Source organism: Coregonus lavaretus (genome assembly GCF_964263955.1).
Source record: "Coregonus lavaretus genome assembly, chromosome: 24".
Classification (NCBI taxonomy): Eukaryota; Metazoa; Chordata; class Actinopteri; order Salmoniformes; family Salmonidae; genus Coregonus; species Coregonus lavaretus.
The window spans coordinates 4582396-4589291 of NC_140011.1; positions in this window are offsets into that span (position 1 = coordinate 4582396).

Here is a 6896-nt window from a genome sequence, read left to right on the forward strand (position 1 = left end):
GCCATCCATCATTCCTTCAATTCTGTCCAGTTTCCCAGTCCCTGCCGATGAAAAACATCCCCACAGCATGATGCTGCCACCACCATGCTTCACTGTGGGGATGGTGTTCTCGGGGTGATGAGAGGTGTTGGGTTTGCGCCAGACATAGCGTTTTCCTTGATGGCCAAAAAGCTCAATTTTAGTCTCATCTGACCAGAATACCTTCTTCCATATGTTTGAGGAGTCTCCCACATGGCTTTTGGCGAACACCAAACGTGTTTGCTTATTTTTTTCTTTAAGCAATGGCTTTTTTCTGGCCACTTCCGTAAAGCCCAGCTCTGTGGAGTGTACGGCTTAGTGGTCCTATGGACAGCTTTGCAGCTCCTTCAGGGTTATCTTTGGTCTTTTTGTTGCCTCTCTGATTAATGCCCTCCTTGCCTGGTCTGTGAGTTTTGGTGGGCGGCCCTCTCTTGGCAGGTTTGTTGTGGTGCAATATTCTTTCCATTTTTTAATAATGGATTTAATGGTGCTCCGTGGGATGTTCAAAGTTTCAGATATTTTTTTATAACCCAACCCTGATCTGTACTTCCCCACAACTTTGTCCCTGATCTGTTTGGAGAGCTCGTTGGTCTTCATGGTGCCGCTTGCTTGGTGGTGCCCCTTGTTTAGTGGTGTTGCAGACTCTGGGGCCTTTCAGAACAGGTGTATACAGTTGAAGTCGGAAGTTTACATACACCTTAGCCAAATACATTTAAACTCTGTTTTTCACAATTCCTGACATTTAATCCTAGTAAAAATTCCCTGTCTTAGGTCAGTTAGGATCACCACTTTATTTTAAGAATGTGAAATGTCAGAATAATAGTAGAGAGTATGTTTTATTTCATCTTTTATTTCTTTCATCACATTCCCAGTGGGTCAGAAGTTTACATACACTCAATTAGTATTTGGTAGCATTGACTTTAAATTGTTTAACTTGGGTCAAACGTTTCGGGTAGCCTTCCACAAGCTTCCCACAATAAGTTGGGTGAATTTGTTGCCCATTCCTCCTGACAGAGCTTGTGTAACTAGGTCAGGTTTGTAGGCCTCCTTGCATGCACACGCTTTTTCAGTTCTGCCCACACATTTTCTATAGGGTTGAGGTCAGGGCTTTATGATGGCCACTCCAATACCTTGACTTTGTTGTCCTTAAGCCATTTTGCCACATCTTTGGAAGTATGCTTGGGGTCATTGTCCATTTGGAAGACCCATTTGTGACCAAGTTTTAACTTCCTGACTGATGTCTTGAGATGTTGCTTCAATATATCCACATAATTTTCCTTCCTCATGATGCCATCTATTTTGTGAAGCGCACCAGTCCCTCCTGCAGCAAAGCACCCCCACAGCATGATGCTGCCACCCCCATGCTTCATGGTTGGGATGGACCAGAGGACATTTCTCCAAAAAGTACGATCTTTGTCCCCATGTGCAGTTGCAAACCGTAGTCTGGTTTTTTTATGGCGGTTTTGGAGCAGTGGCTTCTTCCTTGCTGAGCGACCTTTCAGGTTATGTCGATATAGGACTCATTTTACTGTGGATATAGATACTTTTGTACCTGTTTCCTCCATCATCTTCACAAGGTCCTTTGCTGTTGTTCTGGAATTGATTTGCACTTTTCGCACCAAAGTACGTTCATCTCTAGGAGACAGAATGCGTCTCCTTCCTGAGTGGTATGACGGCTGCGTGGTCCCATGGTGTTTATACTTGCGTACTATTGTTTGTACAGATGAACATGGTACCTTCAGGTGTTTGGAAATTGCTCCCATGGATGAACCAGACTTGTGGAGGTCTACAATTTTTTTTCTGAGGTCTTGGCTGATTTCTTTTGATTTTCCCATGATGTCAAGCAAAGAGACACTGAGTTTGAAGGTAGGCCTTGAAATACATCCACAGGTACACCTCCAATTGACTCAAATTATGTCAATTAGCCTATTAGAAGCTTCTAAAGCCATTACATCATTTTCTGGAATTTCCAAGCTGTTTAAAGGCACAGTCAACTTAGTGTATGTAAACTTCTGACCCACTGGAATTGTGATCCAGTGAATTATAAGTGAAATAATCTGTCGGTAAACAATTGTTGGAAAAATGACTTGTGTCATGCACAAAGCAGATGTCCTAACCGACTAGCCAAAACTATAGTTTGTTAACAAGAAATGTGTGGAGTGGTTGAAAAATAAGTTTTAATGACTCCAACCTAAGTGTATGTAAACTTCCGACTTCAACTGTATATACTGAGATCATGTGACATTTAGATTGCACACAGGTGGACTTTATTTAACTAATTATGTAACTTCTGAAGGTAATTGGTTGCACCAGATCTTATTTAGGGGTTTCATAGCAAAGGGGGTGAATACATATGCACACACCACTTTTCCTTGTTTATTTTTTTTTTTCATTTTACTTCAGCAATTTGAACTATTTTGTGTATGTCTATTACATGAAATCCAAATAAAAATCAATTTATATTACAGGTTGTAATGCAACAAAATCGGAATAACGCTGTAGTATCTGAACAGTTTATAATTTTGGCTAACGTTTGCAAATGGTGTGTTAGATGAATTTTTCTCTGCCATGCTGAAACATATGGAAAGCATCACTATAGGGCCCCCCTGAAACAGAGGAGACTTGGATATGTGGAAGCCAGGGATTGGTCTATTTAAAACACCCATCTTATGTTACATAGGATATATACCAGGTTTTCAACAAAGGACGGGGAGAATAATCATATTTGAGATTGGGTTAGTTGTTCTCCAGATTCTGCAGAAATCTGTAAATTGACGCTGAAATCTTTTGATATAATAAACCTTTATAATCAAAGTACAGTGTCAGCGGATTCCTTGTCAACACAGCATATCAGCATCATTGTTCGGCCACTACAGAGAATTGGCGACGAGGATTTTGGGACGTGTTGCGTCTGTTTCAACGTTCCATCATGGGCTGCGAAATGACTCCCGCTCAAGAGGCCGGCAGCTAAGGTGAGCTTTCTCACAACTTTGGGCGCTGGTCAGTTCGTGTGCCTGTGTGTGCGTTGGGGGATGCACCGTTTAGAACTTGTGTGTGCGCCTTGCTGTTATTTGCTGTGGGATAAGAATCCGTTCTAAATTTCTAAAGTTGTTTGCGTTGAAAACAACGCAAACAGGGGGGAGTGAGAATATAATACAGGATAAAAGTGGAATTGATAACACTGGGCCCAGGGAAATTTGGCTTGAATAGAATTAAAGGGAAAAGGGAATAGAATGAAGAAATAAGGAACAAGGAACTAAGGAAAAAAGTATACTGTTAGGACGTCGTTGATCTACGGAAGCACTCAAACGAGGCGATCATTAAGATGGGCCATAAATCCTGGAGAGTCACTAGGTGAATTTTCAGGTCAGTTCAAGGAACTGTGAGATTGTAGAATACACTTTTTTTTTGTGCATGAGTTGTTTCGATTAGAGTTGTGTTGGAAATCCAGCAGTGAGATTATTCTGTGAAATTAAAGTGATTGGGTACTTATTAAGCAATTGGTTTGTGGGTGCTGTAGTGTTGCAGGATTGCAGGTCTTTCTTTTTTGATTGCTCTGAAGTTGACTAGTTTTCTTTACTTTTCTTTATCGGATGTGGTAAGATTGCCACTAATCAATAATTTGGTAGAAGAAAAAAAAAAAAAAAAAAAGGAGGATTAATTAGTTTAAAATAATAATAAAAATACAATAATTCACAATAAATGAATATAAAAGAGTTGTTAAAATGGGGAAAAAGGACATCAAAACTATGAAAGTAATTACTCCTGTTGATGTAGTACAAAATAGTAATCCTCTAGTTAATGGTATTGCAAGGTTATCTGGAAAATTGAATAAATGTTGGCCTGACATTGACAAAAACTGATAAAAGATACAAAAGATGAAAGAGACAGAGGTATAGAGAAAATGGCAAAAGAGGCGAAGGTAACAGAAAAACTAATGGCAGAAGTCAATACACCTTTCTTTCAAAGGATTCAACAAAAAGACCCCCACCTTACGAGGAAGAAATAGAGTTTAAGGACGTCTATCCTCAACTTCCAGTGATCATTCAGGAGGGTGATTATTGCATCAGAGATGAAGATGAACGAATAATAGAGAGAGGACAAGCAGAAACAACCATAAAGATGAATCCAAACTCCAAAAGTAAGAAGAAAATGACATGTCTGGAAACTAAGGGTGGAGTGAGGTTCAGGAGGATAGAATTTGAAGATGATGATGATGATGATGATCAGAGTGATTCAGAAAAGATCATGGGTGGATATGACCCTGTGATCAGACAGAGGTTGGCCAGAGCGGAAAGAAGGGGTGATGGAAGTTGGAAGAAGAAGGATACAAGAGATCCGAGCTCTGATGAAAGTCAAGATGAAGATTTGGAGATTAAAGGTGCTTCATGTTCAAGAGGATTTTATTCTACAATGACTAGCACAGAAGAAATAGAAAGAGATATGGATCGATGCATATCATGCTTGGATAAGGCGAATAATTTAGAAGAAGTAAGAGAATTGGAAGAACAACTCAAGAAGCTGAAGATACAGAAGGAAAAACTGCTGAAAAAAGGATCCCAAGAATTGGGAAGGAGGTATACATTGCGGCCAAGAAAAGAGAGCACGAGTAAGAAGATGATGCCAGTGATAATTCGAGGACAGAATCTGGAGTATAAGCCTTTGCAGAATACCGATATGTCAGATATACTTGAGAAGCTGCCTACTCTTCAAGATGGAGCATATCCTTGGATTTCTAAGTTGGAAGAAATTACGGTGGGAACACATTCTGCCATAGGAGACATTAAGAGACTTTTGGCTAATCTCCTTGGGATTCCAGGTATGGAATACATTTTTCAGAGAGCTGGACTTAATCGATATGTGGGGACTGCAGTGAATGATCCTGAGTTGTTAGCTGCAAGTAGAAATCAGCTGTGGAGAGCACTAAAAGATAAGTTTCCAACAAATGTGCATCCTGACAACATTCTGATTGACCCACTAGGACAACAAGAAAATCCGAGAGCCTATGTGTCAAGAGTTCATCAAGTGTGGAGAAATATTACCGGAAATGATCCAGATGTGAGTCAAATAGGGCAGTCAATTTTGCGAGCTAAACTGCAGATGGGGCTGCCCTCACCAGTAAGGAGCAAACTGGCAGAGGTGGTTGGACTTGGAAGCATGACAAAAGGTGTCTATACAGATCATATAGCCCATCAAGTGGATCTGTATCGGAAAAAGGAACACAACCAGAAAGAACAGGACCAAGAAACTCTCAGAAAACTCAATCAAATACAACTGGTGGAGAATAAGAAGAAGGAGAAGAAACAGGCTTTGGTTATGCAGAATCAGTGTTCACCAAATCAACAATCACTGCTACAGCTTCAACCGAACCAGTTCCAACTGCAATTGTCCTAGCCACCACTAGTGGTACCAGTTGTTTCATATCCACAGCCAGTTTCTGGACAGACACAGAATTGGAGAGGAAGAGGACGAGAAGGCTTAGGAAGAGGAAGAGGAGGAAGATTTAATCCATACTTCCAGCAATCTTCAGAAGTGTGTTATAATTGTGGACAGCTTGGTCACTGCCCGTGAGTGTAATGGGCCAGGAGGAAACACCAGAGGGAATTTCAGAGGAAGATACAGGGGCCAGTCAAGATCATTTGGAGGACCGGTGAACCCTTATAGGGGCCCGGAGCAAGGACTCTAGAGGTGCCCAGAAGATCCGAAAGGGGGGTGTCAGCTGGTAGCATCAGGACCGGAAAAAGATCCAACAATTGAGGTGAAAGTAAACAATCGACCATTGGAAGTGATGGCGGATAGCGGAGCTGCTTTCACCTGTGTTCGGCCTGAAGATGCTACACATCTTCCCATGTCCAATCAACTAATTAGGACAATCGGATTTGAGGGAGTGAAACAGCTGATTCCTCTTACGGAACCAATTGAGCTCTGCTATAAAAATCAGAAAATTACAATACCCATACTGGTATCGGAACATACACCTATTGCATTGTTGGGAAGAGATGCATTGTGTAGATTGAACTGTACAATAAAATGTACGCCAGACGGCTGTCTGGTAGAAGTGCCAAAAGAAAAGGTTTACCAATTGTTGATGACGACAGAGATGGATTTTTCTTCAGTATTTTGGATTGGAAATCTCAGTGCAGATTTTTTGAAGCAGGCTAAGATATGGGAGAAATTCATTGGGGCAAACATGCCAGATGCGAGGCTTCCGGAATATCCATTTCATTGTACGCTCAAGTATTTCAAGAATGCTGCCCAACCGAACTCAGAGGAATGGTTGAGTCATCAACCAAAGAAAGTTCAACTCAGCTCATGTTGCATAATTTTAGGACCACAAGGAGCAGCTATGAAGATAAACACAGACGATTATCTGGATAAAGAATTTGAGATTGAGAAGTGTGCCACATGTGACCTTGTTGGTTTCTGAAGACTATGAGCAGAAGCATATAGGAGAAATTATGACAGAAGCAGAGAAAGCTGTTTTCGTACCAATGAAAGAGAATTTGGCGATTTGGAGGAGTGAAGATCAGCGATTTCTCAAAATCATGATTTCGGCTCAAGGACAAGGACAGCCACAAGCTGTACGGATGACACATGAATCTATTTGCAGTGCGAAGATGGATTCAGACCCTATGAAAGAGGAGATGTTGCAACAAGTTCCAGAAGGTTTGTGGTCTCAACACAATATTGGACTTGTGATGAAATGAGCCCAACCAGTGAAAGTTGAACTTCGACCAGGAGCCAGACCTCCTTGGAAGAATCAGTATCCATTGAAAGATGAAGCAATCCAAGGGATTGAACCACAAATTGAAGTACTTTCGAAAGCAGGTGTTTTGAAGACAATAAAAAATCCTCAGAGTAACACACCTTTGTTGCCT